Raw genomic sequence first — 12,806 nt, forward strand, 5'->3', positions numbered from 1 at the left:
GAGAGAGAGAGAGAGAGAGAGAGAGAGAGAGAGAGAAAGCGAACACAGAAGGGCAGAGAGAGGAGGGAAAGAGAATCCCAAGCAGGGTCCACACTCTAAGCGCAGAGCCCAATATGGGGCTCAAACCCACGAACCTGTGAAATCATAACCTGAGCTGAAACCAAGAGTTGGATGCTGAACCAAATGAGCCACCCAGGAGCCCCCATATTCTTACATTCTTAATTCTGAATCCTTTTAATATACTTTAAGTTGTAAAACTTAGAGCTAATCTGATTAAGAGGGGGAAGAAAGCTGCCTGAGTAGTAATTAACCTTACCTTGATGTCTCAATATTGAGAAGAGCCTCCTTTTTCCAGAAGAATGTAAAATTGTGTAAATGTAGAATATATGAATAACAATAAAAATTAATTCTTTTGTTTTAAAAAATTTTTTTAATGTTTCTTTATATTTGAGAGACAGAGACAGAGTGCAAGTGGGGGAGGGGCAGAGAGTGAGGTCTGAAGCAGGCTCTGAGCTGTCAGTATACAGTCTGATGCAGGGCTGGAACTCACAAGCCATGAGATCATGACCTGAGCTGAAGTCAGACACTTACCTGACTGAACCACCAAGGCACCCCCAAAATTAGTTCTTTTGAAGCAACCTATTAAGACAATCAATTTTAAATTGATTTCTTCTAGTTTTAAAATATTTCTGGATAAGTCACCAAAAAAAAGACAATCTTTCTTTGGCATCTCCAACTTTCAGGAAAGAATACTATCATCTCTTCAAATTAAACAACTTCTCCACATAACAGGGTCATTTGGTCTTAAATTCTAGACCAGTGCTGTCAAAATAGAATTTTCTACAATGTTGGAAATGTTCTGTAACAGCACTATCCAGTAGAGAAGACACTAGCTACATGTAGCTATTATGTATTTGAAATGTGTCTGGTAACACACATTTAAGGAAACTGAAGTTTTACTTTCATTTAACTTTAACTAATTTAAATTTAAACAACCTCATGTGGCTAGCATCCAACAGGACATCTAGGATCTAGACAAAAGGCTTTAGTATCCATCCTCTGGTTAGAGACTCACATTGTTTCACCTCTGATAAAAAGCTGAGTTTTGATCTTTGTATGTATACAAAACTTAGAACTAACATGAAATACTAATAACTTCCCCCCAAATCAGGACCAATGCAAGGATTATTTGACCACTTTTTTTTGGTACTGTACTGGCTAATGCAATAAGGCAAGAAAAGTAAAAGGCATAAAGAAAAAAAAAAAGAAGTAATACTACCTTCATTCACAGACAACATAACTGTATACGAAGAAAATCCTAAGGAATCTACCAATCTACAAAGCATTATCAGCACTAATAAGTGAATATAACAATACTGCAGGATATGAGGTCAATATACAAAGATATCAATTGAATTTCTGGATGCTAGCAGGAAACAATTTGGAAATAAAATTTTAAACCAAACTGTAATATCACTAAAGGGGAAAAAATTCCTGTCAATCAAGAATCTTATATCCAGAAAAACAGTCCTTCAAATATGAGAAAAAAATTAAAATATTCCAAGATAAACAAAAGCTAAGGGAGTCTGGTACCACTAGTGAGTGCTGCTAAAGGGATTCCTACAGGTTGAAATGAAAGGACATTAGATAGTAACTCAAAGCTATCTGAAGAAATATCTCAATAAAGGTAAATACATGGGCAATTATAAAAGCTAGTACTATTGTAACTTCAGTTTATAACTCCATCTTTTGTTTTCAATATGACTTAATAGCTAAAACACTAAAAAATCAATGAAGTCTAAAAACTAGTATTATTATAATCAGTCTATAACTATACTTTTTGTATTCTATGTCACTCAAGAGATGAATATATGAGAATTACTTTCTTTTAAATCTTTTTAAATGTTTTTATTTATTTTTGAGAGAGAGAGAGAGATAGAGAGAGAGACAGTGTGAGCAGGGGAGGGTCAGAGAGAGAGGGAGACACAGAATCTGAAGACAAGCTCCAGGCTCTGAGCTAGCTGTCAGCATAGAGCCTGATGTGGGGCTCGAACCCACGAACAGTGAGATCATGACCTGAGCCAAAGTCAGATGCTAATAAAGTTTATGTTTTTGGATAAACAATGTATAAAGACGTAATTCTCTAACTATAACTAAAGAAGTGGGAATAGAGATGTAAAGGAACAGAGTTTTTTGTATGTTATCAATAGTTACAAAGGAGAGAGAGGAGGCAAAACATAAGAGACTCTTAAATACAGAGAACAAACTGAGGTGGAGTGGGGACAGGGGAAAATAGATGATGGGGACTTGTTGGGATGAGCACTGGGTGTTGTATGTAAGTGATGAACCACAAGAATCTACACCAAAACCAAGAGCACATTTTACATACTACATGTTAGCCAATTTGACAAATTATATTTAAAAAAATAAATGAAAATAAATAAAAATTTTATACAAAAATGTTAAGCCAGTATAATTTCAAATTAGACTGTTATAATAACAACAGGATGTTAGAATACAGTCTCCATAGCAAACACAAAAAAATAGCTATAGAATATACACAAAATAAACAAGAAAGGAGTTTAAATGTTTTCACTAAAACAAAACTGAACAAAACCAACTAAATATAAGAAAAGATAGTAATGCAAGAAATGAAGGACAAAAAAGCCATAAAGTACATAGAAAACAAAGAGTAAAAAGACAGAAGTCCTTCCTCATCAGTACATTACATTAAATGCAAATGTAAATAGATTAAACTCTCCAATCAAAAGACTGATTAGATAAATATAAAAACATGACCCAACTATATGCTTTCCAGTAAGACTAATTTTAGATCCAAAGACACAAAGAGGTCAAAAGTGAAAGGACGAAAACAGATATTCCATACAAATTGAAAGAGACTAGGGTGGTTAATTTCAGACAAAATAAACTTTAAATTGAAAAAAAATTGCAAACAAAGAAACATGTCATGCTAAGTGAAATAACTCAGTCATAAAAAACACAAATATTGTATGATACTACATATATTAGGAATCTAGAGTAGTCAAAAATCATAGAGACAGAAAGTATAATGGTAGATGCCAGGGATTGAGAGAGGAAGTCCCTTATTACTTCCTTTCTCAGTTATTGTTTAATGGGTACAAAGTTTCAGTTTTGCAAAAGGAAAATAGTTCTTAAGGTGGATGGTACTGATGGGTGTACAACAATATGAATGTGCTTACACCAAAAAATGGTTAATATAATTAATTTCATTATATGTATTTAGCCACAATTTTTAAAAATTGAAAAAAAAGTTGGAGACTTTAATACCCCAGGTTCAATAATGAGACAACTAGAGAGAAATATATATTTTTTTATTCCTCTCTTATTTTTTTAGAATAGTTTATTGTCAAATTGGTTTCCATATAACACCCAGTGCTTCTCCCCAAAGTGCCCCCCTCCATGACCATCACCCTTCCAGCCCTCGGTTCATTTTCAGTATTCAATAGTCTCTCATGATTTGTGTCCTTCTCTCTTGCCAACTCTCTTTCCCCCTTCCCCTCCATATGGTCTTCTGTTAGGTTTCTCTTGTTAGACTTATGAGTGAAAACATATGGTATCTGTCCTTCTCCGCCTAACTTATTTCGCTTAGCATGACACCTCGAGGTCCAACCACTTTCCTACAAATGGCCATATTTCATTCTTTCTCATTGCCATGTAGTACTCCATTGTATATATATACCACATCTTCTTGATCCATTCATCAGGTGATGGACATTTAGGCTCTTTCCATGATTTGGCTATTGTTGACAGTGCTGCTATGACCATTGGGGTACATGTGCTCCTATGCATCAGCACTTCTGTATCCCCTGGGTAAATCCCTAGCAGCGCCATTGCTGGGTCATAGGGGAGTTCTATCTATAGTTTTCTGAGGACACTCCACACTGTTTTCCAGAGTGGCTGCACCAGTTTACATTCCCACCAACAGTGTAGGAGGGTGCCCGTTTCTCCACATTCTCGCCAGCATCTATAGTCTCTTGATTTGTTCATTTAACCACTCTGACTGGTGTGAGGTGGTATCTCAGTGTGGTTTTCATTTGTATTTCCCTGATGATGAGTGACGCTGAGCATCATTTCATGTGCTGTAGGCCATCTGGATGTAATGTGCATTGAGGAATTTGTCCATATCTTCTAGATTGTCCAGTTTGTTGGCATATAATTTTTCATAGAAATCTCTGTAATTGCTTGTATTTCTGAGGGATCTGCTGTAATAGATCCATTTTCCTTCATGATTTTGTCTAATTGAGTGTTCTCTCTTTTCTTTATAAGGAGCCTAGCTAGAGATTTATCATTTTGTTTATTTTTTCAAAAAACCAACTCTTGGTTTCATTGATCTGTTCAATTGTTTTTGTAGATTCTATCTTGTTTAATTCTGCCCTGATCTTTATTATTTCTCTTCTTTTGCTGGGCTTGGGGTGCTCTTGCTGCTCCCTTTCTAGTTTCCTTAAGTGCTCTGTTGGGTTTTGAGTTTGCACTTTTTCTAGTTTGTTGAAATAGGCCTGGATTGCAATAAACTTTCCTCTTAGGACTGCCTTTGCTGCATCCCAGAGAGTTTGGACTGTTGTATTTTCATTTTCATTTGTTTCCATATATTTCTTAATTTCCTCTCTAATTGCCTGATTTGCCCAATCATTCTTCAGTAGGGTAGATTTTAACTTCCACATTTTTGGAGATTTTCCAGACTTCTTCCTGTGGTTAATTTCAAGTTTCATAGCATTGTGATCTTAAAGTGTGCATGGTATGGTCTCAATTCCTTTGTATTTATGAAGGACTGTTTTATGACCCAGTATGTGATCAGTCTTGGAGAATGTGCCATGTGCATTCGAGAAGAAAATAAATTCCCTAGCTTCAGGATGCAGAGGTCTAAATATATTTATCAATTCCATCTGTTCAGTGTGCCATTCAGGTCCATTGTTTCTTTAGTGATTTTTTGTGTGGTTGACCTATCCATTGTTGTATGTGGAGTATTAAAGTCCCCTGCAATGAGCACATTCTTATCAATAAGATCGCTTCTGTTTTATGTATTTGGGTGCTCCTGAATTCGGCGCATAGATGTTTATAATTGTTGGAGAGACCTTCCTGATGGAGAGACCCTGTAATTATTATATAATGTCCTTCTTCATCTTTTTTTACTGCCTTTACTTTAAAGTCCAGTTTGTCCAATAGAAGTATGGCTACTCCAGCTTTCTTTTGTCATCCAATCACATGGTAGGTATTTCTCCATCTCCTTACTTTCAATCTGAAGGTGTCTTCAGGTCTAAGGTGAGTCTCTTGTAGACAGAAAATAGATGGATTTTGGGTTTTGATCCATTTTGCTACCCTGTGTCGTTTGACGGGAGCATTCAGTCCATTTACATTCAGTGTTATTGAAAAATGTGGGTTTCGATTCATTGTGTTCTCTGTAGGGTTCATATTTGTATTGATGTCTCTGGTGTCTTATATTCCTTGCTACCTTTCTCTCATAGAGTCCCTCTTAGGATTTCTTGTAGGGCTGGTTTTGTGGTGATGAATTCTCTCAACTTTTGTTTATTTGGGAAAACCTTTATCTCTCCTTGTATTTTGAATGACAGACTTACTGGATAAAGAATTCTTGGTTGTGTATTTTTCCTGTTCATCATGTTGAAGATTTCCTGCCATTCCTTTCTGGCCTGCCAAGTTTCAGCAGATAGGTCTGTAACCACTCTGATAGGTTTCCCTTTGTATGTTTGGGCCCTTTTATCCCTAGCTGCTTTCAGAATTCTCTCTTTATCTTTATAGCTTGCCAGTTTCACTATGATATGTCATGCTGAAGGCCGGTTCAAGTTACGTCTTAGGGGAGTTCGGTATGTTTCCTAAATTTCAATGTCTTTCTCATTCCCCAGATTGTGGAAATTTTCGTTTATAATTTGGTCCAGCACTCCTTCAGGACCTCCCTCTTTTTCTTCCTCTTCAGGAACTCCTATGATATAAACACTGTTCCGCTTGATTATATCCCTCAGGTCTGTAATTCTCCTTCTGTGCTCCCATGTCAATTTCTCTCTCTTTTTCTCAGCTTCCTCTTTTGCTATAACTGTGTCTTCTAATTCACCTATTCTCCTCTCTGCTTCTTCAATCCATGCAGTGGTAGCCTCCATTTTATTTTTCACCTCATTTATAGCCTTTTGTTTTTTAGCTCATCACAGCTATTTTGAAGGTTCCTAGTCTTTGTATCAATATCTTCTCTGATGGCTTCTATGCTTTTTTCAAGACCAGTGATTAATTTTATGACAATCATTCTAAATTCTTGTTCAGTTATGTTGCTTGTGCCTGTTTTGAGCAGTTCTATAGCTGTGATTTCTTCCTGGAGTTTCTTTAGAGGAAAGTTCTTTCGTTTCATCATTTTGGCTAGCTTTCTGTCTCTGGTCAGTTTTAAAAGCTCGTTCTGCACTGTGTACCTATTAGTATTTCTCTATTGAAGGAGGCTCTTTGACTGTCTAGGGTCTGTCGTTTCAGGAGATGTTCTTTCAATGGTGTCTCTTGGTTTCTCTTGTAATGCCTCTGATAAATTTATTTCCCTACTCAGCAATATTTGGGACTTTCCACCATGTGTGCTTTGGGTTGCTTCTTGAGGTAGCCCCGAAAAGGAAAACAGACAGACAAACACACAGAGAACACAAGCACACAAAAGCAAACCAAAAGGGGAAAGAAAAAAAAGGAACAGGAAAGCAAAAAGAGGGAAAGGAAAAGCAGGCGGGGAGGTGGGGGGAGGCATGACAGCCAGAGATAAAGGACAGTCTGAGAGCTTAAAACCTGCAAGAGGAGGGAGATAAGGATGAGATAAAGGAAAAACTATCTGGATGGTAAGAGTTGATCTAAGCACAGCAGTGCCTAAAAGTTGGTCTTCCCAGACTACAGGAGGGAAGGGAGAAAAGAAGGAAATAGGAAAATAGAAAAGAGAAAACAAGGGAAAAATTTAAAAGTAAAAATATTAAGAAAAAAAGAAAAAACAATTAAAAATAATACATAAGAACAGCAGCTCTCCAGTGTGAATGGGCGTGGCTTGGTGTAGGTAGGTCAGGTCCCAGGGGCTGCTCTCTGAGGCCCCGCCTTAGTGGATGCCGGGAGAAGAATGGCGGCGCTCCAAGCCCCCCTCAGACCATGCATTGCCAGCCACTCTTGAGTCCAACCTCCTTGTGCCTCGGGCGGGTCTAATTGTTTCTTTTTTTTAAGTTTCACCAGATTTCTAAGTCCTTGCCAACGCACTTGATGTTGCCACCACAGTTAAAATCTCCAGCAGGTGGGTGGCTTTCTGGCCAGGATTGAGTAGGGGGATTGTGAAGCCAGTTTTTTCCCCTGACTCCACCTGAAGTCAGCAAGTTGCCGGGCCCAAGGGAGAACAAGCCTGTTGAGGGGGACGGATTTCTCTCTCTGCGCCCAGCAGCTTTCAGTCCCAGGCGAGGTCTCCCCTCTCCAGAGATTACACTATGAGTGATTCAGCCTCTACTTCTCTTCCCCTGGTCTCTCTGCAGCCCTGCATGGCAGTCCCGTGCATGGCTCCCCGCAGATCTGTCTGCCTCTGGACACACAGCTGCCCGGTGCGCACCAGCTCTCTGCAGGCCCAGCACCAAGCCTCTGGGCATTCTCCAGGCTCTGCTTTGGGCCGGCTCCCTCCCCAAAGTCTCCGGTCCCAGTTCGCACTCACTCAGGCATACATGAGGCTGCTGTCAATGACGGGTCTGTGTGCACACCTCCTTTCTTGGAGATCAGAAAGCTGTGTCTTTTCATTCTTCTCAATTTGATAACTGCAGGCAGGCAGAGGTAATGGGGCTCCTTACTTCTCTGCCATCTTGTCAGAAAAATATATTTGAATACTACTGACCAATTCAACCTGACATCTATAGAACACATCACCCAACAAGAAAATACATTATTTCCAAGTATACTTGGAACATATTTGAGGACAGATCATGTGCTGTACCATAAAAAAGTTTTAAGAAATTTTAAAATCTGAAATCATAAAATAAGTTATCGGATTATAAGAGAATTATTAGGGGAGCCTGGGTGGCTCAGTCAGTTAAGTGTCTAACTATGGCTCTGGTCATGATCTCGCGGTTTGTGGGTTTGAGCCCCACATAAGGCTCTGTGCTGACAGCTAGCTCAGAACCTGGACCCTGTCTTCAGATTCTGTGTCTCCCCCTCTCTCTGACTCTCCCCTGCTCATGCCATCTCTCTCTCTCTCTCTCTCTCTAAAATAAAAACAGTAAAAAAAAAAAGAGAGAGAGAGAGAGAGATTAGAAATCAACCATAGAAAAAAGTGTGGGATATTTCCAAATTTTGGAAATTCAACAACACACATGCAAATAACCTATGGGGCAAATACACTCTTAAATGTCAGTATCATAAAAGAAGATCTCAGCAGCTCCTGGTTGGCTCAGCATGCAGCAATCTCAGGGTTGTGAGTTTGAGCCTCATGTTGGGTGTACAGATTACTTAAATACATAAATACCTTTTAAAAATTTCATTACAAAAGAAGATCTCAAATCAATAAAATTTCCACCTTAATAAACTACAGAAAGAGCCAACTAAACTCAAAGCAACAAAAGAGATTTTTTTTAGAGATTAAGAGTAGAGCAAAAATCAAGGAAAGACAACAGAAAAATAATAAAGAAAAATCAATAAAACAAAAAGTTGGCTTTTTACAACAATCAAGAAAACTGACAAACCTTAGACTGATCAAGAAAAAAAGACAGACCTAAATTACCAAAATCAGGAATAAAAGAGAAGACACCATTGGTGATCTTGAAGAAATTAAAAGGATTACCAGTGAAGACTATGAACAATTTTATGCCAAGACATTAGAAGACTTAGATGACTTGTACATAAATTCCTAGTAAGATAAATTACCAAAACTGACAAAAGGGAGAGAACCTAAACAGATTTATAGCAAGGAAAGAAGTTGAGTTCTTAGTTTAAAATCATCTCACAAAGAAAAATCCAAGCTCAAAAGGCTTTTTCACCATTGAACTTTATCAAATACTCAAAGACAATAAAAATGAGAAGTCTCTCACAAACTCAGAAAGCAAAAGAGGGACCACTTCCCATGTCATTCTGTAAGGGAATACTAACCAAAGACAAAGGCATCACAAGAAACGAAACCACAGACCACTTACCACAAAAATAGAAAAGTCCTTAAAATGTGAGTGAATCACATCTAGCTATATTATACCCCATGACCAAGAGGGGTTCATTCTAGGAATGCAAGGTTTGTTTAACGTTCACAAATCAGGGGTGCCTGGGTGGCTAAGTCGGTTGAGCCTCTGACTTTGGCTCAGGTCATGATCCATGTTCGTGGGTTAGAGCCCCGCATCGGGCTCTGTGCTGACCGCTCAGAGCCTGGAGCCAGCTTTGGATTCTGTGTCTCCCTCTCTCTCTACCCCTCCCCACTCATGCTCTGTCTCTCTCTGTCTCAAAAATAAATTTAAAAAACATCAAAAAATTAAAAAAAACATTTACAAATCAGTTCACACAATATATTATACTAATAAGGGCCAAAAGCTATAAGGTCATCTCAATAGATGCAGAAAATGCATTTGAAAAAGCCAACCCCTTCTCAATGTAAAAAACTCTAAACAAAATAAAAATATTAGGGAACTTCAACTTAATAATAAAGGGTTCATCTACCCAAAACCTACTGCTAACATCATATTCAATGATGAAAGGCTAAATCATTTCCCCAAGTTCAGAAATAAGTCAGGGATCTCTTTTCTTGCCACTTCTTTTTTAATTTTTATTTGGGGGGGGAAGAGAGAGAGAGAGAGAAAAGAACACAAGCAGGGTAGGGGCACAGAGAAAGAGAGAGAGAGAGAGAGAGAGAGAGAGAGAGAGAGAGAGAGAGAGAGAGAGAGAGAATCCTAAGCAGGCTCCTCACTGTCAGCATAGGGCTTGACGTGGGGCTTGATCTCACCACCACAAGATCAGGACCTGAGCCCATATCAAGAGTCGGACACTTAACCTCTGAGCTACCCATGTTCTTGCCACTTCTATTCAGCCAATGCTGAATAGAATCCATATTAGAAAAGAAGATGTAAAACTGTCTATGTACAGATAACCATGATGTGGTACATTAAAAATTCAAAGAGATCTACTAAAAACTCCAAAAATAAAGAAGTTTAGCAACTGTACAGGATACAACTTAAGTGGAAATTGAAAGGACCTAGTTATATAGTTTCAAAAACTATTTTGAAAAATATGAAGTTGAAATACGAACACTATCTCATTTTAAACTTACTAGAAAGCCATAGGGGCACCTGGGCAGCTCAGTTGAGCATCCAGACTTTGTTCGGCTCATGATCTTGCAGTTCATGTGTTCAAGTCCCAAATTGGGCTAGCTGCTGTCTGCACAGAGCCAGCTTCAGATCCTGTGTCCCCATATCCCTCTGCCCCTTCCCTGCTTGCACTCTCAAAAATAAATAAACATTTTAAAAAACTTACTATAAAGCCATAGTAATCAAGTAATTGGCACAAGGTTGGGCATATGGATCAATGAAATAGAACTGAGTCCAGGAATAGATCTTTCTATTTATATGGTTAACTGACTTTTACCTAAGGTGCTTAGACAATTCAATGGGGAAAAAGAGTCTTTTCAACGAATGGTGCTTGGACAACTGAATGCCCTCACGGAAGGAAAGAGGAGGGAAGGGGAGGGACGGGAAGGGAAGAAAGAAAGGAAAGAAGATGACGAAGATGAAGACGAAGACGACGAAGAAGAAATAATGAAGAAAAACCTAACATTCTTACCTTATGCCATACACAAAAAGTAACCTAAAGCAGACTATGGACCTACATGTAAGCATTAAAACTATAAAACCATTAGAAGAAAATATAGAAAGTCCTCATGACCTTGGATTAAGCTAAGCACTTCTAGGTAAGACTCTAAAATCATGATCCATTAAAGAAAAAAAAACTGGTAATCTGGACTTTATCAAAATTAAAAAAATATTTTCAACCAAAAGATATATTAGGAAAATAAAAAGATGAGCTACATATTGGGAGAAAATATAGGTAGATCACACAGTTGATAAATGATATATATCCAGAATATACAAAGCACTCATAAAATTCAATAATACAAGTAAGGCAATTAAGAAATGGGCAGGGCCACCTGGGTGGCTCAGTTGGTTTAAATATTCGACTCTTGATTTGGGTGAGCCAAATCAAGTGAGTCATGATCTCACAGTTTGTGAGAATGAGCCCCTAGTTGGGCTCTGTGCTGAAAGAGTGGAACCTTCTTGGAATTCTCTCTCTCTCTTTCTCTCTGCTCCTCCCCTGCTTGTGCTCATGTTCTCTCTATATATCAATAAATAAACTTAAACAAAAACTTTAAAAAATGGGCAAAAGATTTAAAGACATTTCTCTAACAAGGTATGTGAATGGAAAAAAAAAAAAAAAAAAAACCCCAGAGACATTCCATGTTGAATTACTAGAAAACTCTATATTGTCAGAAGGCAATTCTTGCCAAATTGATTAATAAATTCAATGCAATCCCTATCAAAATACTATCAGGCTATTTGTAGAAACTGATCCTACAACTTAAGTGGAAATTGAAAGGACCTAAATGGCTAATAACAACATGAAAAGAGATGATACTTAACATCATTAGGCATTAGAGAAATGCAAATTAAAACCACCATGAGGTATCCATAGATAGATAGCCTCTGGAATTGCTTTAATAAAAAAGACAATATCAAGTGTTGCATACATGTTGCAAAAACTAAAGTTCTCATACACTGTTGGCAGAAATGTAAAATGGTACAGCCACTCTAGAAAACAGTTTGGTAGTATATTAAAAAGCTTAAAAAAATTACCATATGATGCAGCAATTCTACTCCTAGGTATTTGACTTGTAGGAAAGTATTCATAGCAGCAATATTCTTAATGGCCAAAAACTAGCACCAATTCAAATGTCCATAAACTGGTAAATGGAGAAACAAAATGGAATATATCCATGGAATAATAAAGTTGGAATTTTATCAACCATAAGAAGGAACTAACTACTGAAACAAGCTACAATGTAGATGAACTTCAAACATACTATGCTAATTGATAGGAGACAGATGTAAAAGATTGTATATTGTATGATTCCTTTATTTGAGATGTCAAAAATGGCAAATCTACAATCAGAAAATGGGATCTGTAGCTGCCTAAGGCTAAGTGTAGGAGTGGGGAATGACTGTAGACAGGAATAAAGGAACTTTTTGTGATAGCAGAAATATTCTAAAACCAGAGCATGGTGATGGTTCCACAACTCAATAAATCTTTTAATAGTGACTTTTATTTTTTAATTTTATTTATTATTTTTTCCATAATATTTTATTGTCAAATTGTTTTCCATACAACACCCAGTGCTCTTCCCCTTAAGTGCCCTCCACCATCACCACCACCTCTTTTCCCCCCTCCCCCTTCCCCCTCAACCCTCAGTTCATTCTCAGCATTCAATAGTCTCTCAAGTACTGCATCCCTCTCTCTCCCCAACTCTCTCTCCCTCCTCTGCTCCCCCTGGTTCTCCATTAGGTCTCTCTTGTTTTCCTGCTAGACCTATGAGTGCAAACATATGGTTTCTGTCCTTCTCTGCCTGGCTTACTTCACTCACCATGACACCCTCAAGGTCCATCCACTTTCCTACAAAGGGCCGTATGTCATTCCCTCTCATTGCCATGTAGTACTCCATCGTGAATATATACCACATCTTGTTGATCCATTCGTCAGGTGATGGACATTTAGGCTCCTTCCATGTTTTGGCTATTGTTGAC

General features: G+C 38.0%; 1 protein-coding gene across 3 annotated transcripts in view; it reads right to left on the reverse strand.

Annotated features, from left to right (window-relative positions):
- The window catches only part of CLTCL1 (clathrin heavy chain like 1), a 106,785-nt gene that overhangs the window by 77,948 nt on the left and 16,031 nt on the right, over positions 1–12,806 (reverse strand). The window lies entirely within an intron of this gene.

Source organism: Suricata suricatta, chromosome 14 (genome assembly GCF_006229205.1).
Source record: "Suricata suricatta isolate VVHF042 chromosome 14, meerkat_22Aug2017_6uvM2_HiC, whole genome shotgun sequence".
In the NCBI taxonomy this organism is placed as follows: domain Eukaryota; kingdom Metazoa; phylum Chordata; class Mammalia; order Carnivora; family Herpestidae; genus Suricata; species Suricata suricatta.